The sequence below is a fragment of the Tursiops truncatus genome, chromosome X (genome assembly GCF_011762595.2).
Source record: "Tursiops truncatus isolate mTurTru1 chromosome X, mTurTru1.mat.Y, whole genome shotgun sequence".
Lineage (NCBI taxonomy): Eukaryota > Metazoa > Chordata > Mammalia > Artiodactyla > Delphinidae > Tursiops > Tursiops truncatus.
The window spans coordinates 100,172,309-100,194,963 of NC_047055.1; the positions used below are offsets into that span (position 1 = coordinate 100,172,309).

Consider the following 22,655-nt stretch of genomic DNA (forward strand, 5'->3'; position numbering starts at 1 on the left):
TATCTTGCAAAGTATAGTATAATATCACAACCAGAATATTGGCATTGATACAATGAACTCATTTCAGATTTCCCAATTTTTCCTAGTACTCATTTCTGTGTGTGTGTTTAGTTCAGTACAATTTCAACATATGTAGGATAGCGCATCCACCATTACAGCCAAAATTTAGATCACTTGCATGACCACAGGATCCCTCCTGGTGTCTTTTGATAACCTCCACTTCCCCGCTGCCACCCTCTCTTATCCCTTACCCGTGACAGCAATTTTCATGTCTCTTAATTTTGTCACTTCAAAAATATTATACAAATGGAATAATATAGAAGTTAATACTTTGGAACTGGCTTTTTCACTCAGCATAATTCCCTTGAGATCCATCTAAGTTGTTGCATGTGGCAAATAGTTTACTTTTTATTGCAAATGTATATTACTGATTCATTTATTGTGATGGATGTCCCACAGTTTAGTAAACCATTCCCCGATGGGGAGACATTTTGGTTTCTAGCGGTTTGGAGCTATGACCAATAAAGCTGTTACAGAGAATCATGTGCAGGCTTTTGTGTGGACATAAGTTTTCATTTCTCTGGAATAATTGTCTACATGAGTGATGTGCAAGTATTTCCCCCCATTCTGTGTCTTGTATTTCACTTTCTTAACAGGTCCCTTTGCACGGCCAAACTTTTAAAAATTTTGATGAAGTCCGATTTATCCATTTTTCTGTTTATGGATTGTGCTTTATGTGTCAAGTATAAAAAGTCTTTGCTTAAGTCACAAATACTATTTCCTACATACATTTCTAAAAGATTTATAGTTTTATACTTTGGGTCAATTTTGTGTAAAGTGTGAGAGCTAAGTTAATTTTTTTAACTATAGTAGATGTTCATTTGCACCAGCACCTTTCTTGAAAAGACCTATTCCACCATTTAATTGCTTTTACAACTATTTTGAAGATCAGTTGGACACGTTTGTGTAGGTGTATTTCTCAGTTCTCTGTTCTGTTGCCTCAGTCTATAACTCTATACCTCTGCCATGTCCACAGTGTCTTGATTACTGTAGTTACATAGTTAGTCTTAACATTGGGTGGTATGATTCATCTCCCTTTATTCTTGTTTGTCAAGATTGTTTTAGCTATTATAGGGCTATGTCTTTCCATAGAAATTTTAGAATAAGCTTGTCTGTGTCTACAAAAAAAAACTTGCTATTTTGGTAGAAATTGCATCAAACCTATATGTCAGTTTGGAGAGAATCGACATCTTTACCATGTTGAGTATTCCAATCCATTAACACACTTACAAGATCTTTTTTTGATTTCTTTCATCATTTTGTGCCTTTTAACAGTGCTTCACATTGGGATTAGATTGTGTTTTCATATTTCTAATACACCTATAATGTATTGTCTATTATGTTATTATGTGTTATAGACAATATTATGTACATGATTACAAAAAGAAAGGGAAAATAAGAAAAGGTCCAAATCTGCAGTTTTGAAAGGGAAGCACTTCTTAAAAAATTTAAATGACTATAACTAAATATACACCATCTGTGTATGATGTTGAAATAATTTTAAATGATAATGTTATAATTGTTTATAGAGGAATTGATAGAGACCTATAATTTTTCATGAATGCAGAACATCTTTTTAAAGTCATGCATTAGTGCATTTTTTAATTACTCTTCTTTTGCCTGCAGTTTTATGATACATGTTGTAAAATGAAGACTGGTCCTTGCTTATATTCCTATATTGACCAATAATCCCTGTATCACGAAACAGATGACAAATTAATTAGCAAGTACCCAGTGAGCTAAATTTAAAAATACATAAGGAACGATTTCTTAAGTAATTGAAAACTCTAAGGGCATTATTTTACATAAATTGGGATGGGTCTGTGTCATTTTCCCCATGTATTCAATTATTTAGCATCATTTAAAACATTAAGATTTATACAGCTTCACAGGTAATAAACTGGGTAAAAGCAGGTTTGATAGCTAAGATATTTATATAAAGTTCTGAACTTTACTGAGATGAGAAAAAAATTGGGGGCCATTTCTACCTCCCCTCCCCACACTGGTTCATATCTGTTGAAATATTACACCTTCTATAGAGGCATATACTTCTCAAGTTTTGTTTTTAAAGCATCTCTCTAGTTAAGCACAATGGGAAAATGTGCAAGCTTATGGGCTAGTGTAGGGGCACAGAGGCCAGAAAAAAATAAGACAGTTTGGAATCAAACAACTTGATAACTTCATGCATATTTCGCAGCGCTGTAATAAGGTCTTTCAGTTACCATGTTCTTGCAGAGCGGAGGGTGTATGGGTGTAGAATGACTTATTCATACAGGCACAAACACTCAGATACACAATTTTAGGCCTTTTATCACTGAGTAGAGTACATTGTAAGCAAGTGAATCGTTATATGATTCCTGTGCTAAATGACAAGACATTCATTGCTTTAACCCTTACTTCTGGAGTGAAAACTCCATATGCAATTCAGTATAGAGGGGCTAAACTTTAATCTTAAGTTCTAATAAGTATTTTATACTCAAACCACCAGATACAGCTATGAAAAATCTAGAGATTGTTTATATACACAGAAGCATACTGTATTAAAGTAACTATGAATCCCATTCATTTTCATTTTATACTTTATTACTTCAAAGGGAGACGCTATTGATTTTTCTGATCTCCCTGTATCAGCCATGACTCTGGAAAGAAATAGAATCTGACACAGATGGTTCAATAAAACACAATAAAGGGACTATTTTGAGAGGTGTGGGCAGGTTTAAAGGACACAAAAAGGGTTATCATGGTACAGACTACCAGCAGTAGCACATTATTATATGTCCCCCTTTCCAAGTCTGAAGTGTCAAATGAAGGAAGTCGCATTTTCTAAATTCAGTAAGAGATAGGGCAGTGGAAGAGTGGGTTTCTGACAGGGAAGTTAGGGATGTAACCTGCCACTGTGGGAAATAAGGACCAAATAAGGTGGAGGGGGATAAGAAAATAATGCCTCAGACCCTCTCTCTCCCTGCCTGTGGTCTGATGTCTGTGCCTGCCATTGGCCAAGACCACCAGAGACAAGTCATCCAGCGAGCTAAAAATATGTCATTTGTGAGGATCAGCCTTGCAGGCACTCAGCAGAAAAGAGAAGGGCAAAAAATGGGTTGGACCAGGCCAGTGAGAAAAGAGTGGAGTGAAATATTTAAATTGTTGACAGAAAGAAAACTCTACCAACCTAGAATTCTATGTCAGTAAATTATCTTTCAGAAGTGAAGGACGAATAAATACTTTATCACACAAACAAGCATTGAGGGAATTTGTTGCCAGTAGGCCTGCCTTACAAGAAATGTCAAAAGAAGTACTTCAGAGAGAAAGAAAATCATGTAGGTCAGAAACGTGGATCTACATAAAGAAAAGAAGAGCATTAGAGAAGGAAGGAATGAAAGTAAAATCAAATCTTTTATTTTTCTTATTCCTAATGATATAATAGTTATCTCTTTGTCCAAAATAATATTAGCAACAATGTATTGGGTGACCAGAGCTTATGGATAAGGTAAACAAATGACAGCAACATTATAAGTTTCGAGAAGGAAGAACAGTGAATATTCTGTTACTAGGTACCTATACTACCTATGGGGAAAAATGGATTGGACTGGGGAACGGAGAAAATGCCTCAATTCCCTACTAGAATCGCCATCAAAACCATCCCTTAACTAGTTCAAGTTCAGCTTCACTTGAGTTAAACCATGTATTATTTCATTTTACTCTCTTTCCAATAACTGAAGAAAATAGGGAAAAAATAGGGACTATAAGGTAGAAGTGAGAGCCTAACAGTTTATTTTTTCTCATGGATTAAACTGTTGCTTCTAACTTGTCTCAATCCACAGATTTAATATTTTTCGGCAGACCCCCATTTCAAGAACCAACCTTATTATCAGACTTTCCTGTTTTCAAATTGAGGATTTATTGACGTGATCCTTCCCCAAATTCCTTTTTTTTTTTAATTGAAAAAATAGGGATTTAGGGCTTCCCTGGTGGCGCAGTGGTTGAGAGTCCGCCTGCCGATGCAGGGGACGTGGGTTCGTGTCCCGGTCCAGGAGGATCCCACATGCCGCGGAGCGGCTGGGCCCGTGAGCCATGGCCGCTGAGCCTGCGTGTCCGGAGCCTGTGCTCCGCAACGGGAGAGGCCACGACAGTGAGAGGCCCGCGTACCGCAAAAAAAAAAAAAAAAAAATAGGGATTTATACCTATCTTTAGTCTTACTCTCTTCTCCAGTTTTCTAAAGGTATTACCACAGAATCTTGAAATCCTAAAAATGTACTTCATGTACTAATGTGAAGAGAAGCATGTAGCTTTGAAGACAAATTAATTAATAATGAAAAAGGTATACGCACATGTATACCTGCGCACATATATTAAACGTGGTTCGGTAACTCAACAGACTTTTCAATACCCTAAATAAAGCTACGAAATAAAGCTAACCCTGAAACTTCACAATAAAACTTTCAGTCCTCTAAAAATGATTAAGGAAATATGAGTGCTTTAGTTTTTTGAGGCATCAATTGGATCCAACATATTATAGGAATATTTAAGCAATAATGTTTAATATAATAAGGGCTGTAGACTATTTTCAAGTAACCAGACTTCAGAATTTTTAATCACTTTTAAAAAATTGAATGGACTTTTGGAAGTAAAACCTGTATAAACCATTTTTTAAAATCCTCCTCTAAATCCAGTCCATTTTTGAAACCTCATTTAGAGTCAAAAACAATACTTTCTCTAGTTTCCATAAAGGCTTCCACTTTCAGGCTTCAGTGAGTAAGTATATTCTTATGAGGCTCAGGAAAAATATTGAGCCATATTATAAATGGTCATCACTTGTGAGGGTTTTTTTGAATTTATTTTTAAAGCGTTCTTTAGTGAGACCTTCAAAATAGAATGCCACTCAAGTAAAGACCTGTCTCTTTCACTCTATCACTCTCTCAAAGCTTATTAGAGAGAATAGCATGCGTAGCTTCATCTGCTACACAAGTCCTCTCTAACCTTCTCTCCAGCTTTGTCAGGAAACTAATGAAGTCTAAGTGTCAGAACCCCTCCATTTCATAGAACTCTTCAAAGACACCAGTAAAGCTTTCAGGTAGCCAGGTGCTTGAAACATTGGCAAAACAAAGAAGGTCCTCAAATTTTAAGCCCCACATTTTTGGATCACTGTCATCTCTTGTTTCTTAGGATGGCCCACTTAACCTTAAAACTTTTTTAAACAAGAATTAGGAAAGGATTTTGATTTGAGCCTATAGGTTCATTGAAGCTGCAATTTAAATGTCATCCACACAGATTTATATTATTTTCATCACTCTTGCACATTAATAACTTCGTCTAGGCTTTCAATAAATACATATGTGAAATGTTTTTTGAATATTAAGTAACGACAAAGTGTCATTTAGAGCCTGTTTTTCCAGTATTCTAAATATTTAGTTAAAAGATACCCAGAATTCTTATTTGCAGATTTAAAGTCTTCTTGAACTAGAGAATTGTAGCTCTTAAATATGTTCTTTTTCATAACCCAATCACAGTAGCCTTTAAAACAAAGAGGAGCAAGTGCAAAGATAGTTGTAAACATGACATTGCTGCCATTTATTCTTCAGTGTGTTTTACCCCTGTATTGGTTTATGTGCATATATATCAATGTCCTGTATCAGGAATCTGAAAATGTTGGCCCATGGGCCAAACCCAGGCTGCCATCTTTTTTTAATTATTTACAAAATTTTTTTTAGATAATTGTACATTTACTTGCAGCTTAAAACAAAAAGAAAAGAAAGAAACACCCAATAGATCTTGTTTGTCATTTTACCGAGTCCCTCTCAGTGATAACATATTGCAAAACTGTAGTACAATATCACAACCAGGATATTGACAGAACAATCAAGGTACAGAATATATCTCCATCACAACAAGGAACCCCCATGTTACCTTTTTTTTGGCCAGATCCCCTTCCCTCCTGCCCCCACCTACTTCCTAACCCCTGGAAGCCACTAGTCTGATATCCATCTGGATAATTTTGTCATCTCTAGAATGTTATATACATGGATTTATACAATATGTAACCATTTAGGATTGGCTTTTTCGCTCAGCAAGATTATCTGGAGAGTCTTCCAGGTTATTGTATATCATTGGTGGTTCTTTTTATTTCTGAGTAGTATTCCATTGGATAGATGTACCACAGTTTGTTTAGCCTTTCACCTGTTGAAGGATATCTCAGTGAGTTGTTTCCAGGTTCTGTGCACTACAAATACATCTGCAAAGAACGCTCATGTACAAGTTTTTGTGTGAATAAGAATTTTCATTTCTCTGGAATTAATGCCCTGGAGTGAAATTCCTGGATTGTATGACATTTGCATGTTTAGTGTTTTTACAAAGCTATCAAGCTATTTTCCACAGTACCATTTTCTAATAAGTTTTTGGAGTTTTTTGTTATTGTTGTTTGTTCTTTACTTTTGAGTTTTATGAGTTTTTTTATGGATTGTAGATACTAATCATTGGTTGGATATGTGGCTTTCAGATATTTTTTTCCTTAGCTTCTCTTTTTATCTCCTTAAGAGCAAACATTAAAATTTTTGTTGAAGTCTAACATCAGTTTTTCCGTTTTTGGGCCGATGCTTTTAAGTGTAAAATCCAAAAACTCTTCCTAGCCTTAGATCCTAAGATTTTTTCTATGTATTTTTTCTAAAATACTTAGAGTTTTATGTTTTAAATCTAAATTCATCATCCATTAGTAGCTGCTTTTGTATAAGGTATGAGACTTAAGTGTTCTAGTGTTCTAGCACTGTTCGTTGAAAAGTCTATCTTTGCTCAGCTGAATTGTTTTCAGATCTTTGTCTAAATCAGTTGGCCATATTTGTGTGGTTCTTTATTCTGTTCCATTGATCTGTGTGTCTATCCTACCACCAGTACCACACTATCTTAATTATTATAGCTGTATATGTTAAGTCTTAAAATCTGATAGGCTTGTTCTTCCTACTTTATTCTTCTTTTTCAACATTATTTTAATTATTCTAGTTCCATTGCCTTTCCATGTAAAGTTGTCTGTATCATCAACAACAAGAAACTTTGCTAGGATTTTAATTTGAATTATGTTAAATCTGTACATCAATTTGAGTAAAATTGACATTACTATGCTGAGTCTCCCAATCCATGTACACAGTACGTTTCTCCATTTATTTAGATGTTCTTTGATTTATTTCTACAGCATTTTGTTATTGTCAAGGACATGTTTTGTTAGATGAACAGCTACTTTGATTTTTGCTGAGATAGAAAAGAGTAGTATATTTTTAATTTCAGTGTCCACAATGAACCTAGGGGTTCATTGCTAGTACGTAGAAATACAATTGATTTTTGTTTGTTTATTCTTGTATCCTGATACCTTGATAAACTCACTTATTAGTTCTAGGAGATTTTTTTTTTTGTAGATTGCTTGCAATTTTCATTTTCATCCCATCTGTATGTAAACGACAGTTTAATGTCTTTTTTCCTATTTGTATGGACTCATTTCATTGCCTTGCCTCATTGCACTGGTTAGAACTTGAAGCATTATGTTCAATAAGATGGGTGAGAGTAGTTCACAGTACTAGGGAAAAAGCATTTAATACTTAAACTAAGTACAAACTTAGCCGAAGGGTTTATATAAGTGTTGATAAATAAGTTGAGGAAGTTCCCCTATGTTTCTGTTTTTCAGAGTTTATTTCAGGTATCGGTATTGAAGTTAGTCAAATGATTGTAGTGCATCCATTGATAAGATCATGTGATTTTTTTCTTTAACATGTTAACACAGTGGATTACAATAATGATTTTTGAATATCAAACCAGCTGTACACCCCTGGAACAAACACTACATGATTTTATATATTTGCTGAATTTTAGGTGCTGGTATTTTGTTAAGTAATTCTGCTTTGATATTCATAAGCAATATTGGTCTGTAGTTTGTTGTTTTTGTTGTTGGTTTTTCATGCTATCTTTTTCTGATTTGGGTATCAGGCTATTGCTGGACTCATTAAATGTATTAGAATTGTTGTGTTCTCTTCCATTTTCTGGAAGAGATTGTGTAGAAGTGGTGTTAATCCTTCTTTAAAAGTTTGGTGAAATTTTCCAGTGAAACCATCTGGACATGAAGATTTATTTTTCTGAGGTTTTAAAATTATGAACTCCGTTTCATTATTAGTAATAGGACAATTCAAATTATCTATTTCTTATTGGGTGACTTGCAGTAGTTTGTGTTTTGTGAGGAATTGGTCCATTTCATCCAAATTGTCGAATATTTGTGTGAATAATTACCTATAGTATTCCCTTATTATCTTTTCTATGTCTATCAAGTCTGTAATGAGATCCCCTGTTTCATTCTTAACATTGGTAACCTGTGTGTCCTCGGGGTGTTTTTTTTTGGGGGGGTCACTCTTGTTAGCACTTTGTTAATTATATTGATCTTTTTGAAGAATGAGCCCTTTGTTTCATTGATTTTCTCTATTTTTCTGTTGCCAATTTCACTGATTTCTGATCTTTATTATTTCCTTCTTTCTGCTACTTTTAGATTTATGTTGCTCTTCAATTTCTAGATTCTTGGAGTGAGAGCTTAGATTATTGATTTGAAATTTTCTCTCTTTTCTAATGTATACAATTGAAAATGACTTTTTAAATGCATTGCTTTATTTAACATACATGACAATCTTTTATGGTAGGCAGTAAATCTGGTGTTATCTTTAAAATCTGCTCCCTCTCTTAGGTACCTCTCTCAGACAGGTGTCATCAAACTTATTTGAGTTCCTTAATTAACAAGTAGATTAAAATGTAAAATTTTCTTGTAATACACTTCAAGCATAATCCCCTTGAAGGCAGGGACCAGGAGTTATTACCTTATATCCTTAATGTTGAAAATCTGGCTCTAACAAATGTTTTTTTTTCTTCCTTTGGCTGCTTTTGGGTCTTCGTTGCTGCGCACTGGCTTTCTCTAGTTGCGGCGAGCGGGGGCTACTCTTTTTTTTTTTTTTTTTTTTGCGGGGGCTACTCTTCGTTGCAGTGCACAGTCTTCTCGTTGTGGTGGCTTCTCTTTTTAAGGAGCATGGGCTCTAGGCACGCAGGCTTCAGTAGTTGCAGCACACGGGCTCAGTACTTGCGGCACACGGGCCCTAGAGCACGTAGACTTCAGTAGTTGCAGCATGTGGGCTCAGTAGTTGTGGCACTTGGGCTCTAGGGTGCATGGGCTTCAGTAGTTGTGGCTCGCGGGCTTAGTTGCTCCATGGCATGTGGGATCTTCCCCGACCAGGGATCGAACCTGTGTCCCCCGCATTGGCAGGCAGATTCTTAAGCACTGTGCCACCAGGGAAGTCCCTAATAAATGTATGAAAAATAAATGCATATCTATTCTGCAGCTCAATGCCATTGCTTTAAATGAGTATTTGATACTATGGTCATTCCACAGCGACAAGATTCAGAATCTCTTCTAACATATACTTGAAAACAGATTTGGTTTGCCACCCTCAAAGAATTCAGTATTTATTTTGAGTATTGTAATTATCTGCAATGCACATTCCTCTCTTCTTCCCTTGTACCTTTTTCCTTTTTTTTTTTCCAAGTGATATCATTGAGCTCCTATTGTACTCAATACACTTCTGAGAACTGATATCAACATAAATAGAAACCAGTCCTTAACATTCAAGAAGTTGACAGTTGAGTAGGAAGGTGCATTCATATCATTAGACCCAGCTACAAATGGGGCTAAGGGGAAGCTCAAAGTATCTTTATAGAGGAAGTAAACTTAAAGAAAGCCCAGAAGGATAAGGCAGCATACAATACAAAGATAAAGGATCAAAGATAAGGAAATTGCAAGCAGAGGCAATGATATATACATCGCAAAATGATAGGCAACAGGAATGAAACAGTTCATAACTCCTGTTCTGATGGAGTTTGCATTCCAGCAGGTAATTCACACATTCAACATATATCCAGCTTATTTATTATACATGCAGCAAAGTAGCGAAGCACCATGCAAGGAGAACGTTTATGGTGAACTTCTGAAGTAATTTGAGATGCATTGGTAGAAAAGTACATGAGATCACTTTAGTGCAATTCAGAGAGGTGTAATGCAGAGTTGAAAAATGAAGGCAAGGGCTAGTTTTCAAAGGGTCAATTCATCCCTTATCATATTTTCCACTAGGGTATCATATTAGTACTGAGTATCCTTCCAAGACTTACAAGGTGGGCTGAGCCCATGTGTTGATCATTCTTTACTTGTATCAGTGGACCCACTCCACTTTATGACGTTCTCTGCCCTACTCTTTGCCCTGGGAAGCTTAGCTCTTCATCATCAAAGCCTCTTGCACTCTATCAGCCAATTGTGTGACACCAGGATATCAGAGGGCACGTGGAAAAAGATTTTAAGGTATTTGTTTTTCCTTTTCCATGTGCCTCACTAAAGTCCTGCTGGTGACTGACTGTGTGTCTCTACTACTATTCTGACAACATTATTCCCTCACTTTGACCCATCAGAACTGGAGGTGGAAGGAACTTCCCGCTTTTACTATCACCTGGATGACTCACCATCCTTTATTTGGTCTCATCATCCTGCTTATACCTCTCTCCACGGCTATTTCAACAAATTGTTTTCTGCTCATGCTTTTGTTTCTACCTGTTTCATGCCAGGACCTTGACTAATATAGTATAAGAGATGCAACCATGAAATCTTCATACTGATCCTCAGCTTGCTGACATCAATGTGTTTAATTTCTTTGTACTCATAATAACTTTCTTTTATTCAGAAATCTTAAAACACCTTCATTAGTTCCTACACATTTACCTCCTAAAATGATTGAGAATCAATATATGAGTTAGGCATGCATTATTTTTACAACACAGATAACTTAGTTTTACATGTATTTAATAAGTAAGTAAATGTCTTCTGTCTTGACTCTATAGAAAGCACTGCTATATAGTACCAAGTTCTAAAATCAAATCATTTTGCAAGTGTCATACAGTTCATCGTCTATGGAAATATCAGTTAAGATATGCTTTGAGTTTTGCAAGTTGTAGCTCTTTTTTGTCCAGTGGAAAAAACTTTGAATATTTAAAAATGAATCCACAAGCCTCCAGATATCCATTTACTATTTTAATGGAAATTAAAATAATGTCAAGGCAGTATAATTTGCAGACACACACACAGAGAAATAATCTCAGGTATCAACATAGGTTGAATGGGGAACCTGGACTTCCAACCCTACCTAGTAGTAGCAAGGGAGCAACCCCCTTCCCATCTTCCAACAAAGCATTGCCAGGAAAGGCTAGCTAAAACTGAAGGTTTAAATAAGGTCTAGAGTCTGACAACATAATACCCTAAATGTCCAGGCTTCCATTTAAAATCATTCATCAAACCAAGGAAAAAAAAACTCAACTTGAATGAAAAAAGACAATCAACAGTCACCTACGCTGAAATGACATAGGTGATCAAATTATCTGCCAAGGATATTAAAACAGCCATTATAAAAAAATGGTTCAATAAGCAATTACAAACTTGCTTGGAACAAACAAAAAATAGAAAGTCTCAGCAAGAAATAGAAGATATATAGAACAAAATGAAATTTTAGAACTGAAAAATAGAGTAATCAAAATAAAATTCAGTTGATGGTCTTAATAGCAGATTGGAGGGGCCAGAGGGCCAAATCTGTGAACAGGAAGCTAGAACAATAGAAATCACCCAGTCTGAACAAGAACGAAAATAGACTGACAAAAAATGAACAGATCCTCACCGACCTTGTGGGATTATAATAAAATATCTATGATGCATGTCTCAGAGTCCTGAAAGGAGAGAAAAAAAAGTGTTGCTGAACAAGTACTTGAAGAAATAATGGCTTAAAAATAACCTAATTTGGCAAAAGGCAAAACCCTACAGATTCAAGAAGCTGAAAAACCCAAAGAGATAATCTCAAAGAGATCCCTGCCTGCACCTGTCATAGTCAATCTTCTGAAAACTAATGATAAAGGAAAAAAAAGAAAAAAGAAAAAACCTTGAAAGCAGTGAAAGAGAAAGGACACTTTATAGGTACAAAAAAAAAATCAAATGACAGAATTTCTTATGAGAAGCCATAGAATTCAAAAGGAAATGGCATGACATCTTTCATGTGATTAAAGAAAAGAACTGTCAGTGTCCGGAAAATAGAAGAGGAGGCAATACTTACAAACATGTTTTATGAGACAAGAGGTAATCTGATTCCAAAACCAGACAAACATGGTACAAAAGAAGAAAACTACAGATGAATAACCTTCATAGACATAGAGACAAACATTTAAATTTTGGTAAATTAACTAGCTAAAAAAGAATAATAACATGATCTTATCAATTGATGCCAAAAACAAAGGTTAGACAAAATTCAACACCCAATCATGTTAAAAAAATCTCTCAGAAAACTAGGAATAGAGGACTTCAACTTGATAAAGAACATCTAGAAAATTCTCTAGCCAACATCATAATAATGTTGAAAGATTTTAATTCCTTTTTCCTAATAGCAGGATCAAGGCAAAGATATTTGCTTTCAGCCCTGCTACTCTTTGTAGTATTGGAAGTTCTAGACAGCACAAAAATGTAAGAAAAGTAAATAAAAGCATAAAAACCAGGATGGACAAGTTAAAATTTTCCCTATTTGCAGATATTATGATGGGCAATGTAAAACATCCCAGGGATTCCACAAAATTACTCGTAGAAATAATTAGTTCAGCAAGGTCTCAGTATACAAGATGCACATAAAAAAATTAATTGTACTTCTATACACAAGAAGTGAACTACTACAAATCAAAATTTAAAATGTAATATCACCAATTTTGATAAGTTTTTTTAAATGTACCCTGACATGACGGCTGTCACAATAGAATCTAACAAAATTTTTTCAAATGAAGTTAAAGACACCTAAGTGCTACTAGAGCCATCTTACGGAAAAAACTGAACGAACCTTTTGGCCAACCCAATATAACATCTCAACCAATATAGATCATTGTGGAGAAGGGAAATGGCCCGGAAATGATTTTTCCCAAATCAATAAATTTGTGAACTTTATATAAAATCTTAGTTATCATGCCTGTTTCTTCCCAGCTTATTTATCCTTTGAAGCTCTGTTAGTCATAGTTCTTAAAATTGTTAAATAATTGTACAGTATAAGTGGGGAAAATGACTCAGGCCCATCCCAGTTAATATAAAATGCTGCAACCTAAGTGTCCATTGACAGATGAATGGATCAAGACGATGTGGCACATATATACGATGGAATATTAATCAGCCATAAAAAGAAACGAAATTGAGTTATTTGTAGTGAGTTGGATGCACCTAGAGAGTGTCATACAGAGTGAAGTAAGTTAGAAAGAGAAAAACAAATACCGTATGCTAACACATATATATGGAGTCTAAAAAAAAAAAAAAGGTCACGAAGAACCTAGGGGCAAGACGGGAATAAAGACGCAGACCTACTAGAGAATGGACTTGAGGACACGGGGAGGGGGAAGGGTAAGCTGGGACGAAGTGAGAGAGTGGTAGTGTATATATGGACATATATACACTACCAAATGTAAAATACATAGCTAGTGGGAAGCAGTCGCTTAGCACAGGGAGATCAGCTCGGTGCTTTGTGACCAGCTAGAAGGGTGGGATAGGGAAGGTGGGAGGGAGGGAGATGCAAGAGGGAAGAGATATGGGAACATATGTATATGTATAACTGATTCACTTTGTTATACAGCAGAAACTAACACACCATTGTAAAGCAATTATACTCCAATAAAAATGTTAAAAAAATATATATATATATATAATGCTGCCATTAAGGTTTTCAATTTCTTAAGAATACACTCCTTATTTACTTTTAAGTTTACCCTAATCAGTTCTTTCTAAGTAATAGTTCACCCATTTTATGATATAGGGATTACTGGTTAGTATTAGAATAGAAGCAAGGACTGGTTTTCATTTTACTGCATGTATTTTACAACTGTAGGCTAAAGAAAGTAATTTAAAAACATGCTAATGTAAGCCTTCAATGTAATAAAAATATGCTTTTCATTTTTTCTTTTTTTAAAATTGTTTACAATGTTGTGTTAATTTCTGCTGTACAGCAAAGTGATTCAGCTATACACACACACACACACACACACACATATATATACATATATATATTCTTTTTTTTTTACATTCTTTTCCATTGTGGCTTATTATAGGATATTGAATATAGTTCTCTGTGCTATACAGTAGGACCTTGTTGTTTATCTTTTCTATATGTAAAAGCTTACATCTGCTAACCCAACCTCCGACTCCATGCCTACCCCCAATCCTCTCCCCCTTGGCAACCACCAGTCTGTTTTCTGTATCCATGATTCTGTTTCATATATGGATTCATTTGTGTCATATTTTAGATTCCACATATAAGTGATATCATATGGTATTTGTCTTTCTGACTTACTGTGATAATCTCTAGTTGCATCCATGTTGCTGCAAATGGCATTATTTCATTAATTTTTATGGCTGAGTAGTATTCCACTGTATGTATGTACCACATCTTCTTTATCCATTCATCTGTTGATGGACATTTAGGTTGTTTGCATGTCTTGGCTACTGTGAATAGTGCTGCTATGAACCTAGGGGTGCATGCATCTTTTTGAATTATAGTTTTGTCTGGACACATGCCCAGAAATGGGTGCTTTGCACTTTTATAAAACTAAAGTTCTGTATTTTAATGTGTTTATTTTTCAGAATGGTAGTTTGGGAACCTCTGTTCTTTTCCCTTTCTTTGTGCAATCACATGCATAATAGATAGTGATATTATTATAGGCATATGAAGGAACAATATGATCACAATACAAAGCACTTTTAGAAAGCACAGTATGACAAAATAAAGGTGACCTAAATATTGGAAATATGTACTGTGTTAATGGATTAGAAGCCTCAACATGGTAAGAATGTCAGTTCTCCAAATTGATCTATTTAATGCAATCCCTCTCGAAATCCAGAAAGATATTTTGTTGTCTGATCTGTAGACCTATTTGTCTAAAATTTTTATGTTAAAACACAGGACCTAGAATGTGTAAAATAATTTTGAAAAAGAATAATGTAGTGGGAGGAATAACCCTACCTAATGCTTAGGCATATTATTGCAGCTACAGTAATTAAGGCAGTATGGTATTGGCAGAGGGATAGACACATAAATCAATAGGACAGAGTTGCAATCCCAGAAATAGATCCACACAAATGTGCCCAGCTGGTTTTTGACAAAGGTATAAAAGTTATTCAATGGAAAGGTAGTCTTTCCACAAATGGCATTGAGGCAACTGTTAATCTGTAAGCCAAAAAAGAAAAAAGAGGGCTTCCCTGGTGGCGCAGTGGTTGAGAGTCCGCCTGCTGATGCAGGGGACACGGGTTCGTGCCCCGGTCCGGGAAGATCCCACATGACGCGGAGCTGCTGGGCCCGTGAGCCATAGCCGCTGAGCCTGCGTGTCCGGAGCCTGTGCTCCGCAACGGGAGAGGCCACAGCAGTGAGAGGCCCACGTACTGCAAAAAAAAAAAAAAAAAGAAAGAAAAAAGAAAACCTTACACCGTGTACAAAAATGAACTCGAAATTAATTCTAGGGAATTCCCTGGTGGTCCAGTGGTTAGGACTCTGCACTTCCACTGCCATGGGCCCAGGTTCAATCCCTGGTCAGGGAACTAAGATCCCACAAGCCAAGTAGCGTGGCCAAAATAAATAAATATTTTTTTAAAATAAAATTAATTCTAGATTTAAATGTAAAATGATTAAAAAAGTAGGAGAAAATCTTCATGAATTAAGGCTTGGTGAAGAGTTCTTTGGCATGACACCAAAAGCACCATACAAGAAAAAAGTTTAATAAATTGAACTTTATAAAAATTTAAAACTTTTGCTTTGGAATTACCCTATTAAGAAAATGAAAAGACGAGCTACAGACTGGGAGAGTACACTTGCAAACCACATATCTAACAAAGGACTCGTATCTAGAGTATATAAAAAAATGCTAAAAACTCAGCAGTTACAATCAAAGTGGGTAAGCTGTGACAAAGCGAGAGAGAGGCATGGACATACATACACTACCAAACGTAAGGTAGATAGCTAGTGGGAAGCAGCCACATAGCACAGGGAGATCAGCTCCGTGCTTTGTGACCGCCTGGAGGGGTGGGATGGGGGGGTGGGAGGGAGGGAGACGCAAGAGGGAAGAGATATGGGAACATATGTATATGTATAACTGATTCACTTTGTTATAAAGCAGAAACTAACACACTATTGTAAAGCAATTATACCCCAATAAAGATGTTAAAAAAAATTAAAAATAAAAAAATTAAATCCCAAAGGTGCATAGATTAGAAAGCAAAAAAAAAAAAAGCACTAAAAGACCATGTTATGTTTGCCTGAAAATGCGTAAATTGAGTATTTTTTATGCTGCCACAATTTGCTTAAGATTTCAAATTTCAATGTTTATTTTACTTTTTAGCTTTGTTGAATGAATGATTTTTAGCGATTAATAAAATTAGTTTCCCCATTAAAAAAATAAATAAAATAAAGTGTATATTGAATATAAAAAAAAACCAAAACAAAGCACCCGGTTGGAAAATGAGCAAAAGGTATGGATAGACATTTCACTGAAAAGTATATTCAGATGGCAAATAAGAATGAAGAAAAAGTAGTTCACTGTTATTAACTATTCAGCCAATTCAAATTAAGACTGCCATGATATATCTCTACCTGTTTATGACAAAAATGAATATAATGTATATAATACTATATATATATATATATATATATATATATAATGACACCAGTAAATGGAGAAACTGGATCACTCAGATTGCTGACAGGTATGTAAAATGGTACAGACCCTCAGGAGAACATTTTGGCAGTTTCTTTTAAAAACTAAATATGTATTTACCATATGATCCAGCAGCTTTACTCCTGGGCATTAATCCAGATAAATGAAAAAAATATACGTGATTGTTTGGCAGCTTTCTTTGTAGTAACCAAAAACTGGAAATAACCAAAATGTCCTATAGAAATGAATGCCTAAACACATGAGATGGAATACTACTCAGCAATAAAAGTAAACAGGTTATTGATGCAGATAACAACTTGAATGGATCTCTAGGACACTATGCTAAGTGAAAAAAGCTAATCTCAGAAGGCCACATAACATTCTTGAAATGACAAAATTATAGTGATGGAGAACAAATTAGTGGGTGCCAGGCTGGTGGAAGAGGGTGTTTGGTGTGACTAAAGGAAGGAAGATTTCTGTGGTGATAGAACGGCTTTGCATTGTGAGTGAGGTTGTGTTTACACAAATCTACACCCATGATGAAATGACAGAAATATATACAGTGTACCAGTATCAGTTTCCTGGGTTAGATATTGTGTTATAGTTACCTTAAATGTAACTGTTGGGGGAAAATGAGTGAAGAGTTTATGGAACCCTTCTATACTATCTTTGAAAGTTTTTGTGAATCTATAATTAGTTCAAAATAAAAAAAAAATCCTGCTCAGCCAATTATTAACAATGGGAACTTGAGCAAGTTCCTTGGCCAGTCATTTTTATAATGACACTCCTAAAACCTATCCATTGTAGTTATTGTGGGGACTAAATGAGAGACAGAAGTGACCACAGGAAAGTAGTGGTGTGGCCTGAACTAGTGTTCACTTTGGGCCAAATTTTATGTACCTTTCACTTTTTCCAGTTAGCTTATCTTTCCACCTAGATTATAAAAACCTTAAGAGAACTATAAGTATTCTGCGTTAATGTAGAATTCATCACAGGTGCCCAACAAATTCTGATTATTGACTAAGGCTGAAAGACAATTAAGATGTACCTAAGGGCATTCAGGTCCTTCGATATTTGGTGCTTTAGATATTAACCAAGACAAGTTTTTGGTATATTTGGAGCCACAGTTGTTTTTGGAAACATACACTTCAGGGTTTTTCAAAATTGGCCATGCATTAGATCACCTGTAAAACACAGAGTCCTGAGTCCTACTCCCAAAGTTTCTTGTTTTTCAGGTTTCATGTGTGCTCACATTTCTAAAATGTTCCCATATGCTGCTGCTGCTGCTTCATAGATTACACTTTACAAATCACTGATAAACTGTACATGTGCCTTGGACAAAACACGGGTTTATATCTACAGGGAATTCATGGTACAGGTGTAAAGGAACTTATACTCTGGGCATTATTGCAGTCCATTGCGCAGGACACTGATGCTAACATGCAGACTTAGATCCATGTCACTCCTAAAACACTTTTATTATTATGTTTTATAAAATTGTTGGTTATATGCATATTTAGATAACCACATTAAGGAGATGAGGTGACCTATAGAGAACATTTTAAATCTGTTTTGGATGATAGTAATTTAAATATAATTACCCAAAATTAAAATCAGGGCTTGTGTTTTATTTCATATGGATTTTGTTGGGGGGAATGGTAATATTATGATGTATTCCAAAATATAGAATGTATACTTCACTATTAAAGTAAACATCATCATCTGACTCCCATATGTCAGGTTTTTCTTCCTAGTTTTATCTACAGTTTATTTCTGTGCCAAGCAATTGAACGCTTGACATAGAAAAATGAGTCTGTCACTTTAACAAATGGTACTGTAAAAACACTCAAGCAAATAATTTTACCAGAGATCATTGTAATTGCAAAAGGAATATCTTTCTAAAATGTGTTACCAGTATTTCCTATAAATATCGGGCTCACCTGTTGCATTAAAAGTAAAAATAAGAAAGGAGATAAAGAAGCCTTCTCTTGGCAAAGAAGAGTTTACAAACATGCTGAACAACGTGTTACAACTGTGTTCATTTAATACAGAAAACTTTTGAGAACCATTACATAATTGATCATTAACTCAGTGTCTAAGAGGATGGTGTTTTAATAATTCTCACCAAAAACGTTGAAGAAAGAGTAATTTGTTAATAATTCTCACCAAAAAAAGTTGAAGAAAGAGTAATTTGTTAGTAATCATAAGCTACAACAGAAATTTAGCACTTCAGGAGGATTTCTTTATTCCATTCTAAAAGTGCTCTTTATTTTAGCAGGAACCTTGTCCCATGAGAACTATACACATTCTGCCTTTAGAGCTCAGCTGCTTCATTCTGCTCTTGCTTCTCTTAGTCAGGCTGTTGGCATCATCAATACATAACTTTTGATTGGATCCCCAGGGTAGAAATTAAGTTTGGTAGACGGTGGATACATAACAAATGCATAGATTATTCTGGGCATTTATTTTTGTTCAGTGGAGTGAAGTTTTTAGTGTTGTTGAAAGGTGAGAAAAAAGAAAGGCATTTAAAAGGCTATTCTAGATCAGGATTTTCTGCTCTGTTATTTTAGAAATGTGCATAGAAGTTTCAGAAAGTCTTGTTACAGTTGTTTACTGAAGAGTTTTTATGTTTAGAAGCTTGAGAGAAAGTACTATGTCCTCTGTGCTATTCTGGTTTGGATATTAATGAGAACATAGTTGAACAACATTTGAATTCACAGGACTTGCCATGCTGGAAGCACAACCTTATATGTAGTGGCCATGGGCAGTCCTATTATGGGAAACCAACTTGAGAGAAAAGGCGAGTCTCTTGCTTCTGCGCAGGTCCTGGAATTCGAAATATCCAGGGGCCTCTACAGAATCCTGGCATCAGTTACTGTGTTGACTCACTCAGTGTTGGGATCAGTCACTTTCCCCTTACAGGACTCAGATCTTGGAGGCAATTAGCATCAGAGAAAACGAATAGGAAAACCTGAAGTCTTATTTTTTAAAGGCTGCTGAAGTTGATTGGTTTCTCATCATTCCTAAACCTACTGAAGCAATAAAGTTGGGAGAAAATTTACCAAGATTTTTATCGCTGCCTTCATATATACTTTTCTTTTTTCCAAATGCTTTGGTGGGAAGAAGTAGAGGACTGTTGTAAGTACAAAGTAACTAAAAATATTTTTTACCATGGCATAACTTTTAGTTTGTGACAAACTCACTGATTAGGCAGATTAATTTAAACTTATTATAGTGGATTGTGAGTAAGCATAAATGTTATATACACTGTACACATAATGTATGTGCAGGTGTACATGGTTCTCATTGGGAAAACTTTTCAATAGAAAATATAATCAAACACATCTTTCTTATTTAAGAAAGTACTAGAGTAATATAATATGCATACCTGGCTTGGAGTATCTGTGACAAACCATTTAAATTGCTGTGAAATAGTTTGTGTATCTAAGTTATTATCATGATTATTTGATATTTCTGTATTAGTAACAGTTACATGTGGGATAGTGACCTGACACATATTCTCAGTGAACTAATTGCTCTATGGAAATGATATGTGGATGCCTCAAGGTTAGAAAAATTTTATCTGGCATATTGTGGGGGAAAATAAAGAACAAAATGAATTGTGATGGATAAATGGAGGTTGAGAAAAGTATTGATAAATATTTAATTTAAAAGTTCCTTTCTCATATTGCGTTTAGTATTTGGCATGTTCTTTTCTGTAGCGGGTCATGAAAATTATTTCAAATAATGAGATGATCTCTGCTGGCAAATGACCAGATACTTTTATTGAGAAAACAACAGAAAAACATGAGGGGCTTATAATCATATTTTGCAGTAAAGTCAAGGTGTTGTTTCATGTCTATGATGACCTAGTTTTTCAGTAAAACTTTTTAGTTTGGCTTTTTATATAAGCTCTACCTATGTTGTTTATTTTAAGGAAGTCAGGATGACTAATGAAAAATGTAAAAATTGACTGTGGTACAACAGTAAAAATAATATATAAAAATAATATATGAGGGGTACAGTGTCTCCCAAAGAGATGGATGAAAGAGATTATCTTTTTTTTTCCTGCCTTTGATTTGTGGATTATAGTCATTCTGAAATAGATATGAGGGCAATGCCTATAATTAAGAATGAAAAAAGTAAAAAAAAAAAAAAAAGAATGGAAAAAATAGATCTCTCTAAATAAGTAGCTATTCAAAACTTCTGGAAAAGAGTCACAACAGAAGTTTTGCCTTTGAGAAAAAACTGTGGAAAAGAAATTAACCTTGTGCACTTATTGATTCACAAAAGATGCTACCAGATTTTGTAGTAAAACATTTTTATATAATTTCTTTATTTTATAAATTTCTTTGGTGAGTATCAGAATTGCTTTCTGATTGAAAAAAACATCCCATTTACTAATATTACAAAAATACAATAGCACGTTTGTTCTTTGCAATACACACATATTGCTCACTTAATCGATATAGCTACAAAATTAAAACCATAAACCAGTGTGTAGAGCAATTTAGGAAGAATGGCAGAGATTTAATTTTGGAATGAAGCAAGGCAAACATACTGTCTGCTTTGTCATAGATATTCAAATGACTTTTTAAATTCTTAATCAGAATCTGAAGACAGCTAACCTTCTTGGACAATCCCTGTAGAACTTTATTATAATACATTTTGAAACGATCAGGTAATACTTAGGCTACATGACAATGAGTTTGTTAAGAGAAAATGAAGATATTCACAAGGTTATATTATACATTAACTTTTATTAGTTGACAACATAATACTCTTTGAATGTATTGACATTTGAATACAATTTTTTAAATTGCCTTAGTTTGAAGAACTTAAAAGAGTACACTTGGTTCTGTTTTAACCAAAATAGTCACCAATTAATAGGGAACATCACTGTATTAACCTAAGTATTGTTTACTTTTAGAATTACTTAAATATTGCGTTGCAAAGAATCATTCAAATAATTGATTGCAAATTATACATTTCCTTAGAATTTTTTAAATGATGCAAATTATCTTGAAGTCTAATAAAATAATCTTTTAGAATTACATTTGCAGTCTTTTAAGGGCATCTTAACTATGAAAAAGAGATTGCTGATCTAAATAGATAATATACTTGTTAATTTAATAAGAATCTTTCTGTGTCTCTTACGTGGCATAGCAGTATGAAAAATACAATAAACAATATCATGTAATAGTTACTCTAAACTTAAAAAAAAAAAGACTACGAAGTGTTCTGTGCAAATTTCTGTTATTTAAGGAAGAGAGGTGTTGCTTGACACTACTCCAGCTAGACATTACTGAAATGTAAATTCATAATTTGGACGGAGATATTAATACAACTTCCTCTTTAGTCCTAAAGTATTCGTTTGAAATCTTTGTAGTCCAAGGCCTTTGCTGCGTGTGAAACAAATTGTAAAGCTCTTAACCACTTGTGTGGTTTAATAAAAGAGATTAAAATCTTTGTTCTCTGGAAAAGTCAGGTGTTCTTTTTAATTCTATTATCTTTCATCATGGCTTTACCACAAAACTAAAAGAAAGTGATTTCCCAAACTTTCTTTCCCCTTCCACCTTCTGCTGTAATATTTCCCTAACTTATTAAAAATGATTCATCATATTTTTCATTACACCATTCTTTCTTGCATTGCATATACAAGAAACATAATATTTTGGTGTGACTGTGTATTTTTATATAAACACACGTACATATTTAAATCACAGGTTTAACTTAGGTACTAAGTTACCTAAGGGAGACCTTGAAAATTAATTGGAAATTAACTTTTCTTTAAAGATAATTTTCTTTTTTTAAACCTTTTTTTGAAGTAC

The 22,655-nt window shown here is 34.7% G+C and overlaps 1 non-coding gene across 1 annotated transcript; it reads left to right on the forward strand.

Annotated features, from left to right (window-relative positions):
* The first annotated feature begins 15,639 nt into the window (after positions 1 to 15,639).
* Positions 15,640 to 15,712, forward strand: TRNAG-UCC (transfer RNA glycine (anticodon UCC)). The gene has a single exon. It is a non-coding gene; the product is annotated as a tRNA-Gly (tRNA).
* The last annotated feature ends 6,943 nt before the right edge of the window (positions 15,713 to 22,655 follow it).